A 22,713-nucleotide genomic window follows, 5' to 3' on the forward strand; every position below is an offset into this window, starting at 1 on the left:
AGAGCCTTTGAGTAGTTTTAACTTCCTTGCACTACTCAAAAGCTTACTCATCCAACTAGCAAGATTTTTTTATTCTCTCAAGGACATTATTCCAAAATTTATTAGAAACTTCTTTCATAGTTAATGGAAGAGCAAGGTAAGTGTTAGCAAGATTAACCAAATGACAACATAGAATGTAATTTATCCATACATGGAGGTTTTTAATCTATTTTAAAGAAATTAATTTTACTCTTAGTGAAGTTTATATGTTGGTTTGAGCTCTCTGCATAATAATCCAAAAAAAATGCCATATTCTTGCTTCCATAACTCAAGAAAAGGCAAATAAGAAGGTGTCATCAACAAACTATTTTATAAACTCTTGAGGGATGGTGGTAGTAGTCTTATCACCAATCAATGCTTCTGAACTAGCCATCTTCTAAAAAGATCTTCCTAGGGCACTACAATCATGATAAATAGATAGGGAGAGATAGGGTCCCCTTGTCTAAGCCCCCTCCTAACATTAAATGATCTGTAGGAGGTCCCATTAATAGTTTCCATCATTGTTTTGATTAATCCCACAACTTTATTATTAACACTAATTCTACTTAAAGCCTTGTAGAGAAATTCTCAGTCTACCTTTTAACATAAGCTTTAGAAATATCAAGTTTAAGAGCCATACGTTGAGTTCTATGCTTATCCATAGAGCAAATAATCTCATGAGTAGTCATGACTACATCTAGAGTTTGTCCTCCAAGGACAAATCACTTTTAGGGAATGTAATGAATTTCTCAAGTAAGGGTTCCATTTTATTGACCAAAATTTTAGAAAATATTTTATTCACTATGTTGTACAAGCTAATAGGTCTAAAATTAGTAAGGCTTTTAGGATCTTGGACCTTCAAATTTAGAAGAATAAACTTTTTATTAAAATAATATTCCATGTTGATGACTCAAGTTTCTTCAATTTTAGCCAAAAAACTCTTTAAGGAGTTTTTGGGGAAAATAAAAGAAAGAAAAACTTTGAGGATTTCTAGAGCTTCAATTTATGATACTACATATTTTCTAATCAAATAAATTTTCAATAAAAGAAGAAAATAAATGAAAAATTATAATTATAATATGTTTCTATTAAATTATATAACTATTATTTCAAAGTTAGTCTAGGACATAAGTATGATAATTATTGAAATTTTAATTCTTTATAATACATTGTAATATAAAATTTAATTTTCTAATCTATTGAAATTAAAGATTTTAAATTATTTATTCTATATAAATTCACAATCCTCTAATAATAATATATAATCAAAATGAAAGATAAATCAAGCTGAACCCATAATATGATATCTATAGACATCGAATTTATAACTACACTATCCATCCAGAACTATTACATCTCATGCTTATAAATATAATTAAAATTTAAAAATAAAAGAAAAAAATCATATTTGACATTTCTGCTTCATAAATTCACAATTCCAACCGAGAAGATGAAATTTTAAGAATTTAAATATGCGCCCTCTTTCATTTATATTCCCGCTGCTAAATGGACTCTACATGAAACCTAATTCTCATATAATAATAACGAAAAAGTATATCCGACAAACATAATATGTTAATGAATACCTAAATTCATTTATTTTTATTATCACATTAAGCCATTGTTATCGTACAAAGCTATGCAACGTCTTAGGTATCGATGTCTATTTCTCTAGACCAGAAGTATAAAATATTTATATTTGAGAAATACAAATATATTGTTTTGGTATTCTTTCAGGTCTGATAACCAATTTGGCAGTAGTACATAGTATTTCAGATAAAATAAAACTGGAATAATTGATTCTTAACCGGCTATGCCCAGTGATTCTATTCTGGCTCCAAGACAAATAATTAAAGATAAACTTTGGAATAATAAATACCTCCGACGTCTTAGATATCAATGTAGTTTCTTTATTTTAATTGACCACGTCCATGAAATCCATCGCCATATTTTCCTATAAATCCAGGGGTATTACTTTATGTTAAATGCAACGCAAAGGCAGTCCATTATCCAATTCTAATTAAGATGGCAGCTTACCAACGTCTTGCAGCAGCATTTTTGTTGTGTTTTCTGTTAGTCCTGCTGCTCACCACTGTTCTTACACAAGCATCTCGCCCCACTTCGATGTTTGAAGGTTAGTGTAAATTTTATAGTTGCTTTTATTTATATTCAATCATTAATGTTTTTGGTAATCTGTGAAATTGACCTGAACTTGTTTGAATTGATCTGTGAAATTTAGATTGCATGAGAATTTATTTTTGCCACAAATTTCTCAGATCTCACTCCGTGTTTTATAGAATTACTTTTCTAATATGTATTAACAATGATTAATGATGATGTAATGTTATCTTTATTGCAGAGAAAATGGCGGTGGATTGTATTAGATGTGCCTGTGGACGTGTCAATTGCCCCTGCTGCGACGTAAAATGAGGAGTTATTTCCATTTTTCGAACAGCTATCTGAACTTTCTATTAAATAAGTGTTTAGTAGAGCACTGCAAAAATGAGTTGCTCTATTTCTGTGTTTTAAGTTGTGTGGACTTTTTCTTTTATGCTGTGTGAAATTAATATGTCTTTTAAGGGTGTTATCCAAGGGCTCTTATTCATTCATTGAAGGAGTTCCTAGAATGTCGACAGTTAAATTGGAATAGTTTGATGCAATTCCCTATTGTGTGGAGATAAATATCTATTAAATAAGTGTTTAGTAAAGCACTGCAAAAATGAGTTGCTCTATTTCTATGTTTTAAGTTGTGTGGACTTTTTCTTTTATGCTGTTTGTGTCTTTTAAGCAGTGTGAACTTAATATGTCGTCTAAGGGTGTTATCCAAGGGCTCTTATTCATTCATTCAAGGAATTCCTAGAATGTCAACAGTTAAATTGGAACAGTTTGACGCAATTCTCTATTGTGTGAACATAAATATCTATTTGTTTTATTTATGAAATAAAATATTGTGTGTAGTTAGCAAGGACAATGCCATTAGCTCTTAAATTCTTATAACTGATACTAAAATAGCAAGCACACCTAGTGACTCTCATTAGCAGTATTTTACAAAATGAAGTTTGTGTGGAATTCATATAGCATAAACAGCAAGCCTTAGATGAAGGAAAGCTGCCCTTAATATCTAAAATGGAAAATTTAATATCCCTTTGAAAATGATTAGGCAATGGAAATAGATGAGTGTGAAAACATTTGTACCTTCCCTCCCAAGTCACAAACTTAATGAGGATCTATCCCCCAGTTTTCCAAATGCTTGGCAGGTGATCTCTATTGAAGCTTAACTGTAATCTCAGAATTTTCTCACCCACAGCTAGAAACTTCTTAGAAGATTTTTTGAAAGATATTTTTGTGTTGCATTGAATTTTCTCTCCCTCTATACTCAAACCCATAACCATAACAATGCTCTCTAAAGGGAGCATGAACTTCATACTTGACATAGTGACCCCCTCCTCCCACAAAATCACAATTTATAGATAACGGTTTAGGTTGTAACCATTCATGTTTTCAACATAAGATGACATCTATCCCTTTTCCTTAATCTTCCAAACCATGATCTTTCTTAAAATCATTACAATTATAAAGCTCAATCTGATTCATAAACCCTCCCATACATTGTTTCATCAAATGCAACAAAGAAAAATGATTTTACTACTCTAGAACCTAATCAACATAGGACCCCACAAATGGAGAAATAAAACTACTAGAGCTGACCTCTATAAAAAAAGTAAACTCATGAGCCGACCTCTATAAAAAAAACTAAACTCATGAGCAAGAAGAATAAGAAAGAAACTTCTTGAATTCTACACGCACCACCATAAGGGATAGGCTAAACTCCATCCAAAATATACTAAAGACAAAATAAAGTCAAATTTTTTTTTTTTCTAGATTTACAAAAATGTAGTGATCTTTTTCCAATTTTTTTGTTGTTTTTGACTACAAACTATGTAGATCATGAAGATCAAATGCTGAAAGTTTATAGAAAAATCCATGATATTTTCAATTTTGTCAATTGTACAGTTTTGATGGAGGATAGCCATGTCCCCTAAATTTAGAAATCCAAATGTACTACCTGAAAGGATTTTTAAAAAAAAAAAAAAAATACACAATAAGAAAAATACGCAACACCAGATTTATCCTGGTTCACCACAATAGTGGCTACATCCAAACTGTAGAGTATTGGATTAATATGTAAAAGACAATTACAAATGAGTAGGAGCAGCATATAAAAAAGCTCCAATAATATTACAAATGAAAAGTCTTAGGAAACCAAGAGACTCACTTATTGGAGGGAAGAAAGGTGTGATTGTTGGCCTTATTTTGTGAAGAAGCTGCTCTGTTGGTTGTGAATATATGTAGGAATGAGCAGAGTCTTTAGGGTTGCAATGGATGAAGTGCTCGGTCCCATGTCTATACTCAAACAATTTGTCTTTGTCTATGCCATCATGCCTTATTCCTACGCAACTATCTTGGCAGTGAATGTGCTTTATTTCATAGACTTGAGGTTGTGAAGATATAGGCCGAGCATTTGATTGATTTATGGTAGTGAAATGTTTTGAGTTTGCACTTTCATTGTGATAACTTCTTGAGTTCAAGAGGGAATCTTTTGACTGAGTGTGCCATGTATCCTCTAAGGAAGAGACAGGGGTAGGAGCAAGAACTGATGTGGGAGAGAGATTCTTTGTGGGATACAGCAATTGGGTATTGCCATGTTGAGAGTGTGTGCCATTACTCATCATATCGAGTAAATGAATGAATTCTCTGTTAGGAGTCTCATCTTTAGAATGAGGAAATACCTTGTCATTAAAGAAAACATCTCTGCTACTAATGATCTTCTTTTCAGTTAAACTCCAAAGCCTGAAGCCAAATTGATCCTCTCCATATCCAACGAATATGCAAGGCTCAGATTTAGGATCCAACTTGCTTCTCTTTTCTTCGGGCACATATGCAAAAGCTTGACAACTAAAAACTTTAAGATGAGAGTAAGAAATTCTTCTACCTTGCCATTCCTCTTCCGAAATTTTGAAGTTCAACCTTGAAGAAGGACTCTGATTAATGAGATATATGGCTGTATTACATGCCTTAGCCCAGAATTCTTTTCTCAATCCTACATTTGAAAGCATACACTGAGCTTTCTCCATTATTGTCCTATTGAGTCTTTTCACTACCCCATTTTCTTGAGGGGTGTAGGGTACAACTTGCACCCTACAAATACCATTATTTGCACAATAATTGTCAAACTCCAATGAACAAAATTCACCTCCATTATCCATTTTTAAACATTTGATCTTATGGCCCCTTTGGTTTTCAACAAGAGCTTTGAAAACTTTAAACTTAGAAAAAGCTTCATATTTATTTTCCATCATATATATCCATACTTTCCTAGTACAATCATCAAGGAAAGTAACAAAATTTTTTGCACCTCCTAAAGAGCTTACCTCAACTGGACCGAAGACATCCGAGTGTACAAGTTCCAATGGTTTTTCCTTGAGATTATGCCCATCTTTCAAGAAGCTGACTTGCTTTTTCTTTCCGTAAAGGCAATGTTCACAAAATTCCAAATTTTCTGATTGGAGACCCAGTAGTTGATCCCTTTTGAGCATTACCTCAATGCCCTTTTTGCTCATGTGGCCTAATCTTTGATGCCAAAGTGCTGCATCGCTACCTGTGACTATCATAGCAGCCCCTATTTTAGTAGGCTTTTCAAGAAGGTAAAGATTACCAACTTTTTTTCCCTTGGCAATGATTCTCGAACCCTTGGTAACTTTCCAGGTATCCGGATGTAAGGATGGATAATATCCTTGTGCAAAGAGCTGACTGACAGAAATCCGATTTCACTTTAATTTGGGAACATGGTGAACATTTTTAACAACCATTGCTCTCCATCTTCTAGCTGTAACAAAATGTCACCTTTGCCAACTATTTCGTAAGATTTGTTGTCTCCAAGAAATAACTCTCTAAATTGACCTTCATGGTAATTTTTGAAACAATCCATACATGAAGTGGCATGGAAGGAAGCTCTGGAATCTATCACCCAAGAATCTGATTTTGAGTCACTTGTAGAAAGAACTAGAGCACTTTCATCTTTATCATAGGTTGTATTTGCCTCAATGTTTCTCACATTTTCTTATGCTTTCTTGTAAGACCAACAATTTCTCTTTTTGTGGCCAGGCTTACCACAAAACCAACATTCTCCATTCCTACCTCTTGACCTTGAACGATTGGGTGATTTGGATTTCCTATGATTGTTATGGTTATTACCTCTATGATGGCTTCTTCCCCTTCGCTCGGTGCTGACCATGGTGAGAGCATCACCAGATCAGGAGTCTTTGCTACTCCTTCTCATGTCTTCACTTAATAATGTGGCAACAACTTCATTGTAGATAAACTTTGATTTCATAGAGTTCAAAGTACTTATAGCTGTAACTATAGGATCCCAACTATCAAGTAAAGAACATAACAAGATGATGGCTTGGGCTTCGTCATCTTGAGTCATACCAACCGAGCTTGCTTGACATAATAGGGTATTCAAATCATTTATATGATTTGACATCTTAGTCCCTTCCTTCATTTTTAGTTTGTAAAGTTTCTTCATAATGAAGATTTTGTTTTCAGCCAACGTCATTTGATACATATTCTAAAGTTTGTCCCAAACTTCTTTTGTTGACTTCTTGTTTGAGACATTGAACAAGATGTTTTTCGCTAGCGAGAGAAAAATGGATTCCATCCCCTTCTCATCCATCTTTTCCTAATCTTCATTAGACATTGTAGATGTTTTCTTAGACTTTCCTTCAATTGAGAGAGCCGAGTCTTTCTTAACCAGCAAGGAGTGCATCTGCACTTTCCACAGGCTGTAATTCTTGCCTGTAAATTTCTCTATTTTCATATCCTCCATCTTTTTGTAAAAATTCAACACTGATTTACCAATCTACACACCTCGTGCTCTGATACCAATTGAAGGGATTTAAATAGAGAAATAAAATAGACACAATAAGAAAAATATGCAACACCTGATTTATCCTGGTTCACCACAATAGTGGCCATGTCCAGACTATAGAGTATTGGATTAATATGTAAAAGATAATTACAAGTGAGTAGTATCAACATATAAAAAAGCTCCAATAATATTACAAATGAAAAGTCTCAGGAAATGAAGAGACTCGCTTATAGGAGGGAAGAAAGGTGTGACTATTGGCCTTCACAATACCAACACTACCATCGAGGAAAGGTAATCTACAAAATTATTACCATTTGAATAAGTGTGTCAAAAAATCATTTAATAAACTAAGGCAAGTAATTGATTGATGTGTCTTATTAATGATGTCCTTGTCATTTCATCAAACATTTGCAATGTGATTTAAAATATTTATGATATTCAATACATCACCCTCAATCACCACTTTTTCTAAATTGCAAGCAACTCAACAATGTAAGTCATTTGTATTCCCAAATTAATTTTACCACCCCACATGTACCAGCCCAATTACCAATACAATATTCACAAAAAATTAGTTTGAAGCAACTTGGGTTGGGGGAGGGAAAGTTGGGAAACCATTCTTAGGTTCCAATTCTAAGCAATGTCCCAATCCAAAAACTCTAGTGAGGAGCCATTCTCAAAGGGTCCGTTTAGTTGCCATAATAGGACTGGAATAGGGAGAGAAAATTAGAATATGTTTTAATTCATTATTTGGTGCACTCAATCAGAATTAAGAATAGGAAGACATATTCCAATTTTGCCCCTAAAATGAGCATATGTCTATGCCAAAAAATATTTGTTATTGGAATAGGCCATTTCTATTCCCTATATATATATTTTAATATATATTTTTTAAACAATTTATTTTAATATTTTTTATAACATTTTTAAAATTATATCTATTTGTTAAAAAAATGAAATTAATTATATTTCTCATTAACTTCAATGAATAAAATAAAAATGAAAATAAATTAATTTTTTAATGATTATTGAAAAAATTAACCAAAAACTAATAAATTAAAACAAAACAAAAAATTAAGAAAAATATTTTCAAAAATACAAAACTTAACCTTATTCATATTCTATTTTTGTACAACCAAACAATAGATTAACATATTTCCAATCGAATTCCAAGTGAACCAAACACGATTGGAATTTCCCTCTTCTATTCTCATTCCCCATTTCCATACCCATTCCATTTTTCTATTATAATTTTCAATTCCTATGCCAGCAACTAAATAGGCCCAAAAGGATGAAAAATATTCATACTTTCCTTGATGTTATGAAACAATACTTTTTAAACCATCCTCAAACTAGTATATATCAATCTTCCATCTAATAGGGGTTAGAGAGACATCCCAATATCAGTTACCTTATGTCCTTGTCTCACAATCAACACATTCATTAGCAACAAAAAATAAGATGGTAATCTAATGGTAGTCATTTGTAGTGATCCTATAACAAAATATTACTAGCACTTGTACTCCGTAAGTCCAAGGATCAAGCCGGTTGTGAAACAATAATACTATGATACATATACTCCAAGACAAGTGTTTTTGTAAATCTTCTTCTCTTACAGTACTAAGTAAAATATATATAGGAAATCTGCATGGTTATATTAGCTGACATTTGTTACATGTAAATATTAGCATGCTTTAGAACTAATTGTCCAAGTGTACTAGCTAAATCAACTTTTCTATTTTATTCTTGGTTGTTATATATGTATTTTAAATCTATGTAGAAGAATGGATGATTGTGTTGCCATCTTTGAAGAGTTCTGTGATCTAAGAAATCAAAAGTTATTAGCAAATTAAATCAAATTAGAATGCATGTATATTCTAGGTAAAATTGTGCAGATTGTGAAGCATGTTATACTTACCACAACTATACATAAAATTAGCAAAATAGTAGTATAGAGAGAGGGGCTTAACCTTCAAATTTTGTTGCATAGTTTTTGTGAGAGTGAGATGGCTAGCATTTTAGGACACTTCTTCATCAATTGACTATCATTTGTATTCACATTATTATCTAGACTTACTTTTTCAGAGTCTTTGACTTACATTTATATTCCAACAATTGTACATTTTGTTGTTCTGATAATTCATTTCCTCCCGCTTTCTGAATGTACTAGGTGCTTGTTCTCATTGCAGGAAACACACACTAGGAAAGTGTACTTGTAATATTTTGTCAGAAAATATTATCTTTGACTTTCTTGCGTCACAAGTCTGGATGATGCTTTCATTATATTTTAAATGTACCGGCGTGGTTCATTGTAGGCGAAATTGTACTTTCTTAAATTTTGTGTCGCACTCCTCCCAAGCAATGATAGAGAAGGGAAACCTTATCTGAATGCTGAAAAATAATCATTCTAGATGTGCTTATCTGTCTGGGTTCCATTTGAAGCTTCCTCTCACTTTCTCCCCTCTTTCGTCGTTAGGGTAACCCAAGCCTTCGATTCTTGCAGCATGTTAGCCATGGGTTATAAAAGTCGCTGACATAGACATAAAAAAATAGTGGAAATAGTAATAAGTGGCACCTGTAGATTCCAGAGGTCGTTTGATAATGTCAAAAATCATATTGCAGACGCCACATTACATGTTACTGATGTGTTGAGGAACATTGCCCTGGGAAAGGTTAGAGAACAACTTAGAGATATATGGAAGGGATATATGAAAGGCCATCCCTTGACACCAAAAGGGGAGAAAGATGCCAATGACATCCTCAATGGAGAATCAAAAATCAATGTCGTCTCTCGAGTAGGAATGTGGAACGCATACATTGAAGCTCATCCCTTGACCCCAGAAGAAGAGGCCAAGACCAATATTCTCCTCAATGCACCAGCTGAAAATGTTCTACTTCAGAGTGCATGACTCCAAAGTGCGCTTATGGCACCTGTGCTCTCCTACTAATCAACTGTCTGCCTTTTAAATAAGTTGCAACTTTTCACATCTTAAGGTGCACAACAAAATGGTCTATGTCTATGTTCCGTCTTCGCGTTTGTCTTTGTCTCTGCCTGTGTCTACATCTATATCTTATTGCGACAATAAGTTGTAGCTCCTCGTTTTCCAATTTGTGCTTATGTTTCATTTTCAATCTGATATAGTTTACATAAAATGATTTTTGTGAATATAAACAAGTGGCATAAGTGCCAAAGTTCTTGCATTCGAAGATATGTGTTGTCATTTGTTCAATGATTTTGATGGTTGAATAATGTTAGAGTTTATTAAAAATTTCTATTTTGGATAGAAGTAGTCTTCAAAAGTTTATTAGATTATGTAGAATATTAAATTGTCTAAGTAAATTTTAACCAATGCAAATATAGATTTCAATTTGTTGGTGTACATGTGGAGTTTGAATGCGAATTATGTGGTTTGTGCAATAGATGTGTAAGAGAGCATGGCTGGAAAATGGTAATTTAGAAATTGGATTTGTATAAGTTGTAGAATTTAGGAACTTTGTTAGATTAGAGTTATTGCATGATGTGGACATAATAAAGTTTTTCTTGTATAGAAATTGTGTCATCATAATAGTACATGGTGGCGTACGAGGGCAGGATAATAATTTGTAATCAAGTATCAATTTCATAATCTTCATTGACTCTAAGTAGAATAAATTTTTATTTTTAGATGAGAAATATAATATCTATTTTAAATGCACTAATTAAGAAAAATTTGAATAATGCCAATAAAGAATATCTATGAAAAAGAAGTGTACACTAGAATTATATAAACACAAGAAATATAGAAATATGCAAAATACAAAACTATGATTATAATAAGAATCTTTAAAAATCTATATTAAAATCATATATAGATGACAAGTATACACAATTATTCATTTTATAAGCAAATAAAATTACATGTGGAACTACAATAGCAACAAAGAGATAAGGAATAATAAAGAGAATAAATAGTAGATTTGAAATAAGTACAGTACAGTGGTTGGAAGAAATCTTTAAGTAGTCAATGAACATTCATTTATTTAATCTTTACTTATTAGAATCTACTATAGCTGAAGTTGAAGTGTCTTTATGAGAACAAAAATTATGAGATAACAATACTATGTAGAGGTTATTATTGAAAGCTAAGTACACATATTTTATGGCTGCATGAAGTCAAAAACTAACACAGAGTGTATACTACAGCTAGACTTAAGGCGTGTGATATTATGACAGCAGAATATGAGAATGAAATAAATAATTTTGCATGTGAATTGAAAAGTATGGACTATGTAGTAATTATTAGATCATTAAACAAGTGTAGAAAAGCATAAGACAATGTAAATATATGAGACACAATATATTATAAAGTAGTATGTATTACTTTAAATGTCTAAAGCATGAGATGTTTGAACTATATATGGTGCAAATAGCTGGACTAAAGCGATTATATGAGAATGAAATAAATACTTTTGCATATGAATTGAAAAGTATGGACTGTGTAGTAATTTTTAGATCATTAAACAAGTCTATAAAATCATAAGATAATGTAAATATATGACACACAAAATATTATAAAGTAGTATGTATTACTATAACTATCTAAAAGCATAAGATGTTTCAACTATATATGGTGCAAATTGAATGATTAATATAATATATTGGAATTAAAATTGTTTGAGTGTGCTTGTTAAGAAACATGTTCTAAAAAAAAGAGTTTGTGCTTATGTAAGTTTCTTTTTGAGCATTGGTTGTTTTGAGTATATCAAAGAGAAAAAAGTTTCTATGTAACTCATAAACAAAATGAAATCATGTAGAATTGTGTTGAGCTCTATGAGATGTATGCATTATGACTTCAATCTTGATAATATGTCACCTGCAAAAGAAGATCCATGTTGGGGAAAAGTTAGGACTGTATAATATGAACAAGTAGAAATTAAATTTTAAATATATAGATGAATAGTACACCAACCTATGTTGGTGATGTCATTTGACTATTCTTGAAGTAGAGTGGCATGTACAATCATGTTATTTGGATTGAGTGTGAATTTTCCTTTCAATATGAAGTCTTGTAAAGTGAATATGAATGCCGATTTTCCAGAAATATATTTCTCATAGGTCATGTTTTTTAAGGAAGGCCATATTTGTTGGACACTATTTTTTTCAGCAAAGCAATGGATTATTTGGTTATTGTTGTTTGCTATAAATACCTTTATATGTAGAGAGCGTATGTAGTTAACCTATTCTTTGCATCTGGTGCAATGAACTTGTTTGTTGTCTAGTATACCATAGTTATCAAATTTAAAATTAAACTTAGTATAGAAGGCATGGAATGGATTACAAAAGGCATTTTTAGGCTTTAGAACTCCCAACACCTATAGAAAATAACATGGTGTTAGTATGGCAATAAAATGGGGAGGAAGAAATGAAGAACAATAGGCATTTAATTTTTTTACCTTAAATGTTGTGTGCAAGAAGTCATGGAGTTGTTGAGTTGTCCTTTTGTCATTGAGTGGACAAATATATGTTGCAAGAGTAGTGTGAAGAGAGTGTTTTTTATCAATCTTTTTTGCAATGCTTCTAAAGAGAAGTATTAGTACTTTATTTTTATGTAGTTTCTCTTGCATTTGAAGGTAGAATTGGGCAAATTTGGAATGCATGTACAACTATTATTAGGTAGAAATGTTAACTATTTTCTTTATTTAAAAAAAATAGAACTATAAAACTACAAAAGAAAATAGAAATAGTGTGCAAAGAATATTGGTGCTTGATCCATGTTCATGTGACCAAATTTGATGTCAAGTATGTATTTCGATCTTTTTTTGTATGCTACTACGACTATTGCACCCATAAGTCTTTTGTACTAGTGAATAAGTTCTTTATAGTTGTGCTTGGAATGAACTTGTATTCAATTGACAATAGTGGAATTGTTTCTACTATGGTAGAATCATTCAAAGTTAATATGCAATCTAAATCTCCATGATCATATTCAGTCTTTGGTCCAATGTTGAAATCTATAATTCCTATAGTTGTTCCTATAACTATTTTATTCTCTTATTTTTATATGAGGTTTCTTCCAACAGTAACTGTTATGGTCATTTCACCTTTGTAGCTTGTCAAATCCACATGTAGAACTTCTAATGTTCTTGTTCTTCTATCAAGGATAACTTTTTACACAATGAACACATTTCTTTGAAAAGTTTTGCTTGATTTTTTGGCATTTAAATCTTCAATAGTTATTGGCCTTTGAGTACTCAGTTTTTGCCTAAGGGAAGTGAGCAAGCATGACATTAGTTTTTAATTTTCGTAGTGGTAAAAAAATGTTATTAGTTTAAATGTTGAATGTAATTACCTTTTTACTATTCTATCTTTGTTTGGATCTACTTCATGTGTTGCTCTTGTTGAATCCATTATTGTGGCAAGATGGAGTCAGAATATGTAAAGTGTATTTTTGTACTGATTGTTCTTTGAACTCTAAATTGTGTATAAGAGGGGTTGAAACATGGTCATGGTCGAAAGTGAATACTTGTGAAGGTGGCAAGGTGGTCCGTCCAATAGGTTTTGTTCTATAAGTGGAACATATATTTGTGGGTGTGTTTGTCCATATATGGTCGATGAGTGTCTTTTTTGTAGCATGTGCTTCATTCAGGATGAAGTTCATATTTTATTGTTGCATCTATTCAATGAATCTTTGTGTGGCTTTTTTTTTTATATACATGTCAAAATTGAAGTTACTGATAATGAAAAGAGGAGCATTGCTAGTTATGAATGTGACTATTTCATAAATTGCTGTCATGATTTTAGAAAATGTAGTATTAGGTCATACATAAATGTTGGAGATATTGAAGTCAGCAGTATGGTGGCTTGGTGTCAATATAATGGCTTCAATATTTTTTGTTCAATGGTGTTTTACTTTGAGGGTGAGTAGATTCTTTGATAGAGAAGTTGCTATACCATGTATGTTGTACATCATATGGCACTAGTCATATTTTTCAAGTAGAATGTTTATGTATGGTGTAAATATGTGTGTTTCTTGTAAGCATAGAATGGTTGAGAACATTATGTCATAGTCAATGGTAAGCTCATGTGTGTGTGTGTTTTTTTTTAAAAAGCTACAAGTGTTTAATGTGCACAATATTATGTGGGGAAAAGAATTTGAGCATGCTAGAGGCTTGTCAAATTTCTATTGTGTTGTTGATTGTAGGAAACATATTTCTTGCTAAATTTGTTCTTTGACCTTAAAATTTTTGGGAAGTAAAGGACTTAATAAAAACAATGATTGAATTTTTCTTATTCAAGATAGTGTCATGAATGCTAATCCATGTTGTATTATGCCGGTTGGATCAAATACAAGCCCATCCATTGTTAATCCTTGTGATCAGTGAATTGTTTGAGCACATGCAATTTGTATTGGGAATTATTTTCTAATTTTTATTTTCCCATTACTATCTTTGAGATGGGCCTTGCAATTTGAGTTATGGGAACCCAATATTTTTCTATTGTTTGAATGTAGTATTGATCTAGTGCTTTTTTTTATTGTTTGCCAACTTCGAAGTCATTGAATTGGATCCATACTATATCAAAATCATGTTGTTTTGTGTATGACTTGAATATTCCATTAGACCCATTTACTAGGTCATCTTGTGTATTTTAGTTTCCTCCAATAATCTCAATGAGTATGTTTGGTTTTAGGATAATTTGTGTTGGTAGTGTTGTTGCATGGTTGTATAGTCATGTTGCTAAATAACTGTCATCTTCAACATTAATTGCATCTAATATTATGTGTGTGCCTATAATTGTTGAGAGAATATTGTTGTTTTGTCTATTAACATCTTATCTTCTATAAAAAGGTAGGGAAATGTTGGGTTAGATTGTGGTGGTTTTAAACAATTATAGTTTATGTATTGTATATCTTCATATGTTTGTAAACCTACTCATATTTTATTGAGTGTTGAGACAAAAAAAATTATCATTTTTTTGTATTGTTGTGGTTAAAGAGTAACAGTTGACATTGTCTTTCCAAAAATTGTGAGGTATTAACTCTATGAGAATTTGTTTGCTATCAAAGACTAAAGCATCTAGTATAGGGAGGGCCTGGTATAGGTCACAGAAGATTGTGTCAAGGTTCCCAAAGTATGTAGTAGGAAATTGTTTAATATCTCATAATCATTTGTCAATGTATCATAGAAATGTAGAGCCCACTAATGAAATTTTGTATATGAGAAGTACATGTAGTTTAGTAGAGTTCTTTGACATTGAGTCCGTAATTTCTATGCTAAGTGAGACAAATTAAAATTTGTTGAAAGGTATGTGGAAGGCTGAATGTAGTGTTGTTCCTCTAATGTTATATGCTACTTTTCATGTGTATGTAGTTATTAGTCCTTTTAGTTTATCTGGATTATTATCTATAAAATTGCTATATAGACATATTAGAGCTTCATAAATAGGTTTTCTAGTAAATATCTTTTCTATTCTAGTGCCTCCTGTTAGGAACAAATGCAATGGAGTCTTTAAATCTTTCATTTTCTTCATAATAACATCATTGACAATTGCTTGTTGTTCTTTGTTTAACATTGTTCTCAATTTGTAGTACTCATTATTATCTATTATTTGTGGGCATCGAGCAACATCAAATCCATTTTGAGATATGTTTTGCAAGGTTTATGGAATATGGTTTGCATATCTTCATGTATATTATATTGGTCTTCTTGTTTACCTAATATTTCTATATAGCATGTATTTTCAATGTTGCCTTCATTTTCAATTAGGTCATTGATAGCTTTATCAATGTTGCCCCATGTAGAGTTTGTATTATAGCAAAAATTTTCTCAATTCATTTGGATAGTACTCTCTTGGTGGAAGTATACCTTTTCACAAGACTGTAAATTATGTTTCAATGTGACTTCGCTTACTATGAATGGCATGTACAATAGTAATTGTTCTCTAAAATGATTTTATGTGTAAATGTGTTTGTTGAAATTAATAAATTGTATAACTCTTGGTTTGTTGTTGAGTTGAATTTTTCTTGCATCTTTTTTGAATTTTGACACAAATTCTATAAAGCATATGTGTGCAATAGTGTGAGGGCATTTCAGGTAGTAGTCAATTATAAATTTTCACATGACATTTGAATAGAATGATCAGATTCTTTTTTTAAGTCTTTTGCAGGTTTCAATATGAAGGTACAATCATTATCTAATCTTGTATTGTTAAAAATGAACTTTCTAGAGCTATAATTTAGAGGGAGTGATAGAGCAAGATGTGTTGCTTGTTGAGAGAATATTTATTGCAAGTTTAGTAAAACATTTCCAAGCCTTGAAATCATTTTGAATGCATCAATATTGTCTTGTTTTTGGTCTTTACAAATTTAATAAAATACAGTTTTCATTGTTTTAGCAACTTTTTTCATGTATGAGCTACAATATATAGGTGTTGCGTATGCATTGAGGATAAATTGTGCATCCATATTTGCCTTCCATATCTGAGATATTTTTTTTGGTGAAACTATTGTTTCATACATGAGAAGGCTTTCATTAAAGATAAGTAGTAAGTCAATTGATTGTTGATCTTAGGGCCATTATATATTCATCCTCATTGATTAACATATCACCCAAGAAATTTTGGAACATATATGTAGTGTTGTAACTTTCTTTTTTATCTAAATGTAAGAATGCAAGTGAATGTGTATTTTTGGTTGTTTCAAGTAATGACTCAAGTATTGTAGTCTTCCTTACTGGTGAAATTGGAAATTGAATCTACATTGTATTGTTTTAATTTTTTGTATTGTTTTGTATGATAGTGCTTACGTAATATGGCTAGATGTGGTTCTAAATCTTTTGTAGCACATGTGATATAGTTGTCTAAAAAATCTACAATGCTTCTATTGGTTTATATTCCATATATTGGTTCACCTTTTACCCATATGAGAAAATGGTTGTGTTCATTTCCACAATTTTGGAATTCAGTTATAGAGAAATAGTCTATGACATTTCCAAAAAAAGGAGTTGTTTATAAATATCAATTTTTTTAGTGCATTTATCCTATGTCTATAGTATCAAGCACAAGTTATCAGGTCTCTTTTAATTAGTTTGTATGTATCATTTTTATTTTCATTATTAATATTTTGTTTTGTTGATAACTAGTAAGAGTTATGAAGTTCTTCGAGCACAATGTTGAGAGGTAGCCAATTTTGTCGAGTACTAGTGAATGTGAAGAAAAAGGCTAGTGGCCTAAATTGTCATATCATTTTGAAAATATTTTTTTTAATTGTTGTGTATAGTCAGGAGATATTTGTATTTTTTGAAGTTGACATAACCAATATCTAATTTGAGTATTTTCTCTAGTTTTGTTTTATGTTTGACATATTTTTCTAATAACATCCTTCCTTTTAATTGTCCTTTTCATATTCTAATCTGCATTGTTGATAGCACTTGTTGAATGAGAATTTTTATTATTTTGAAAAATAGATTTTATGTATGATATGCAAAATTTCTATTTGAATTTAATAATTTCCATTGCAAAAAATTTTTGGTAGCTGTAGTTGTTCAAAATATCTTCATTGTGTGGTATGCCAAAAAATAGTGTTGGAAAATTCATTTCTTATGCATATTTGTCTCTAAATATTTCAATGGGGTAGTTGTCTTGTGCAGTGCAATGTCTATTAGTTTGTCTTGCATGTTGTGAATGTTGTTTGATTTAGTGAATCTGTGAACTAGAGTCTAACATGGTTCATGTTCACTATCACTTTCAGATTCTACTTCACTCATGCTAATTTTTGGGTTTTGAATGTCATTGTTGGTTTGAGGAGCTTGTTTCTAATTTTCATTTAGTTGTACAGTTTACATTTTGTATAATGTCGTGGTTGTTAATTGTTGAAGTGCTTACATGATTAGAGTTGGATGCACAATGCCATTTTGGAAGACATTTATGTATTCTATATGTCTTTTCAAGGACATAGCAACTGTTGTTGTATTATTAATTGATAGAGGAAAAACTCTTTGTACAATTTTTGTGTTGACTAGGGCATTAATAACTAAACCTGTCAAGCCCACTTGTGATCTCTTGTATCCAAGTTCTCATATTTGTGCAAATGCAATTTGTAGCAAAACTAGGAGTAAAAGTAGAAACTTGTGTCACCCTTTTGTAAAGAAAAAGGCTAACAAAAGTATAACTATTCACCTTCAATAACATAAAATTGGTATTATTATTTTGAATTTGGAAATAAAGTAAACTAATGAAATGTGTAAAAATAGATGAAGTTTAGGATTATAAATTTTAATAATTATTTGGAATAAGAAATGATATATTTTCCTAATTTTTATAGATACTTTTTTAGGTGCTAAAAATGCTAAAAATTAGGGGTCTTGTTCCCACCACAAAACTATATCGAAATAAACTTATTTGCCTTTGATGTTAGACTATGTTATAGATAACATATATATCTAGAACAATAAAAAATAAAAAATTGGCTTTAGACCTATATTTTTTCTTTTATGAGGATTGAAATCTTAGCTCATCTTAAATCGATAGTTTTCATCTCCCACCTCATTTTTAAAAACAAATGTATTCTAACTAGGAGAAAAATTATACATTCTAGAAGAGCACTCTCTCCTCTAGAATGTCATATAATTTTTAAATTTTTTTGATATGATTTAATATTTTTTTCTTTCTCAAAATTGACATATTTTCAAGTGTTAAACTACGTGGTTGTAGAATTTTTTAATTACAATATACTATATTTAATTAAAATACTATAAACTCTATATGAAAATATTCTTGACTCTGAGCTCTATAAAATGGTGTTTACATATTATTTTAAAAAATCATAAAAAATAGTTAGAGTTATCGAAATGTTACTCTTCTAAAATAATTTTATTTCTTTAATAATTGGATACAAACTAGTATACAACATGCATTAATAGACAGTTCCAATTGGAAAAGTGTGAGGCCATATATAACTTAGCTAGAATGGATTTATCTAAATAATATGTTTTAAAAATAATATATTTTTAGATAGAAATACTCAAATTTAGTCATTCTGATAAGTCAACCTGAAAGGTGACACAACTTTGTACTTTTATCCCTAAACACTCTTCTAATTGTGTTAATTGTTGTACATATTGTAATGGATTGTTCATTCTGATATTATGTGGACTTGCATATTTAAGAAGAATGGAATGCTTTAATGCAATATGACAATTTTGACAAATTAAATTTGTTAGTAGATTGTTAAATGATTTGACCAATTTCTGATAGGTTTGTTTTTGTTTATTTTTGAATGATCTAATGTCTTTTGTGAAACATACCAGTTGACAAATAGAACATGTATACTTTGGTGTATCTTTGATTGTTTCTTCAAACACTTGTATTGGCAATAATGTTGTTTTAATTTTTTAAGGTATGGATTATTTATATTTTAAGTTAGAAGAGGTTTTCGTGTGGTTTGATTGGAATTTTTAATGTCCCACCATTGCATTTTGACATATAGAGTAGTGGGAATCAAGTTCATAATTCCCTCATATGTTTTGATTTAGGTGATGAAGAGATGTATGTTCATTTGCTTTTCATTTTTGGGCCATGATAATTTATGTTTTGATTTTATCAATGCTCTATGAACTTTGCTAAATGGTCATTGTTGCATCTTGTATGTTTGATTTAAGATGAATTGTTTCCTTAAGCTCTTGGGGGTGGGTATTGGGTTTTTTGTGTGTCAACATTCATTGTAGATTGCATGAGAGGTTCAAAATGTCCAGATAGTGGATTAAGATTGTTGAATAGTAATGAGTATGATTTTGTATTTGAATTTTTGTTGAAATGCAAGTAATTTATCCCTTCTTTTGATGAACAAATAATTATTTGTATATTCAACCACTTTGATAGCCAATGTACACAAAATATATCTCCCCAAAGTCCAATTTCTATATTTGGTGTTGTTGGTTTTGCAGACAATTGCATTCTTCATAAATATGTTTCAACATTGTTGACTTTGTGCAACTCATATAGAGTTTGTGGATCTAATTCATGGTTGTAGGAGTGAATGGCTTCTAGTTCATGTCTTTCTAGGTAGGCCAAGAAATAGTGAAAAATGCCTTTGCACAATTGTATCAATATATGTATTGTTGAACAAGATTTCTATCGAGTCAAAAAGGAAATCCACTATATAATATTTGAATGTCTGCAATCTATAAAGTCCTTCTTCCCTAAGCATGTTATTAATGTTACAATCTTGAATTTGTTTATTGTTTTCATAGTTCTCAATGTCTACAATTTCTGTATTTTTCATTTTTAGTTTGTGTTGTGGTGATACTAGAACAGAATATGATCTACTTCTATATATCCTAAATTGAATAATACAAATAGAATATGTGTGTTTCATTTTGGAGGAACGTCTAACAATAAGCTAAAATCAAATACATTTTCCTTTCTGGGCGAAATCTAAAGTTATTGTACACAAAATTGGAATAATGCCAATAAAATATATGTCAAATATATATTGCTACAATAATATAAGTAGTCAAAAGTGAAAATAAATTATATATTTTGGGCAAAAACTAACAAAAAAGAAATTTCATTTGTGAAAAAATAGTAGGTATAAAATACATGGGTAGATGAAATTCATACCTTAAGTGTCCAATCTTCTTAATTGATTTTTTTGGCGGTGTTTTCTATTTGTGTTTTATGTTGTTTATGCAAGTTAGTATCTATCCGTACCTATCAAAAGTAGCAAGTATTTTTAGCCAAGTTTAGTTTGGAAAATGTGAAATAAATGGTTACTCAAAAGATTGATTGACTTATGATCCTGAAATACCAATATCGTAGTAGATGCAAGTCAATAGATAGTTTATTTGATAATTAAATATTTCTTGCAAATTCCTATTAAGAGGTCTTAATGTGAAAAGGTAATTAGAAAATTTTAACCTTATGGCTAATGTGTTCTGGTTCATGGTTATATTTGAGTGTTTATAAAATGTAGTAGACTAACTACAAGTATTTATATGTTGAAAAGCCTATAGAAAATGTGTAATGAATAGATGAATATATGATTACATGATGAGTGTGAAAACTACTATAATCTAAAAAGAAAATGGATAAGTACATAAGATATACATCATATTTGGAAAAATTGTTTCCAAGATTTGAAAAAATAAAATAAATTAAATGCTTTGGTGGCATAAGTTAAATGCTTTGGTGACATTTGTAATAGGATTAATAAAGTTTTACTAATAGAAAGAAATACAAGAGAAATGAAAGATTTAATGAATATCATGAAGAAGCATATCTAGTAATTTCAACTTTAGTTTTCAAAAGAAAATGCAACAAAACCCCTCAAAATAGAAAAAAGTTGAAGCCAAAAACTAGACTCGAAGAGTTCGTTTCTTGCCTCAAATGATCACAAAGTCTCCTTTCATCGGTGACATTGGTTTCCCCTTTATGAATTTTCCCCTATTTTGCCTTCAATTGCTACTGCACAAAAGGAATCAAAAGATAATAGTAAAAAGTAGCAGAATTAGTCATTATAGGGTGCTAGGGTTAATAGTGATAAAGATTAGTAATTAAAATGAAAACCTCTAGAACTTCTGGAGAAACTTCAAGAAGAAGCTTGCAATGGATAAACCACCAAGCTGACCTTTCGGAGCCCTCTTGAGACATCACATCATTGTGATGGTTAAACAACTATGTTTGCAAGTCCTACCCTACCCATAGTTGGAGGAACCAGATGAGCAAAACAAGCCACATGAACAACATATTCATCATCTCTATGCAACTCTCTTTTCCTTGACTTTATCTAATATGTCGCTACTTTTTATAACTAAAAAAAGAGGTGGATTAACTGTAGAGTTCAACTAAAATGAAAAAATGATGAACTATTAAAGGTAATTAATCAACTTATAACTAAGCACAATCCTGGGCCAACCATTTTTTTTTGGGTCAGGCATTTCTTCAACATATACTCAAAAACTTCACTTTCAATATATCATACAATGCCTATTTTATCCAAATGAAAAGAAAATTTGATTCTTTGGTCAATTAGATTTTGATTTTGTGTAGTTCAAACTTCATTTTTGTGTGGTGCATAATAGGCTTGTTGCAGTGTATGAGGAGCATTTCAATGTTAACCAAGTTCAAAGCGATTGTTAACCAAGCTCACTTGGTTACCAAAGACATTTTGCAAGAAGATAGTGTCTACTGAGCTCACTTGGCAGTCAAAGAAAATTTGGCATAGAACTAGTGTTAACTTATTTTTCCTTTGGTAACCGAGTCACAACAGTATTTCACTTTCAATAGAGCTTGGTTTTTAATTGTATTGACATCTTAAGGGATATTAGATTTGTTTTTTTGGTAACTTATCCACCCCTCCCCTCTCAATTACTCCTCTTATATTTCTAGCAATTGGTATCGAAACATTTGGTGCTTGCAGAGAAGGTTTCAAGGACGTAAGCTAAAGATCAAGATGTCATATAGAAGGGAGATTCCTAAGCTAAATAGAGATAACTTTCAAGAATGGAAGGAACTTATGAAGTTTCATGTGGAAACCATTGTAGACTAAGGCCTAAAGTATATAAAAACACCAAGTATGTGGCACCTACTACAACTATGATTGTGGAAGGAATTATAGAAAAGAACAATCATAACATTCTGATGATTGATATTGCTTCAACTCAAATGAACTATGCTGAATTTGATGAGGTAAAAGATTGTGCTTCTACTTATGAGATGTGGATCAAACTAAAAACTATATATGGAGGTGATGATAATGTAAGGAGAGATAAGGTAGAAAGTCTTAAAG

This window comes from Cupressus sempervirens, chromosome 4, assembly GCF_028749045.1.
Source record: "Cupressus sempervirens isolate cs-2001-9-10 chromosome 4, ASM2874904v1, whole genome shotgun sequence".
Classification (NCBI taxonomy): Eukaryota; Viridiplantae; Streptophyta; class Pinopsida; order Cupressales; family Cupressaceae; genus Cupressus; species Cupressus sempervirens.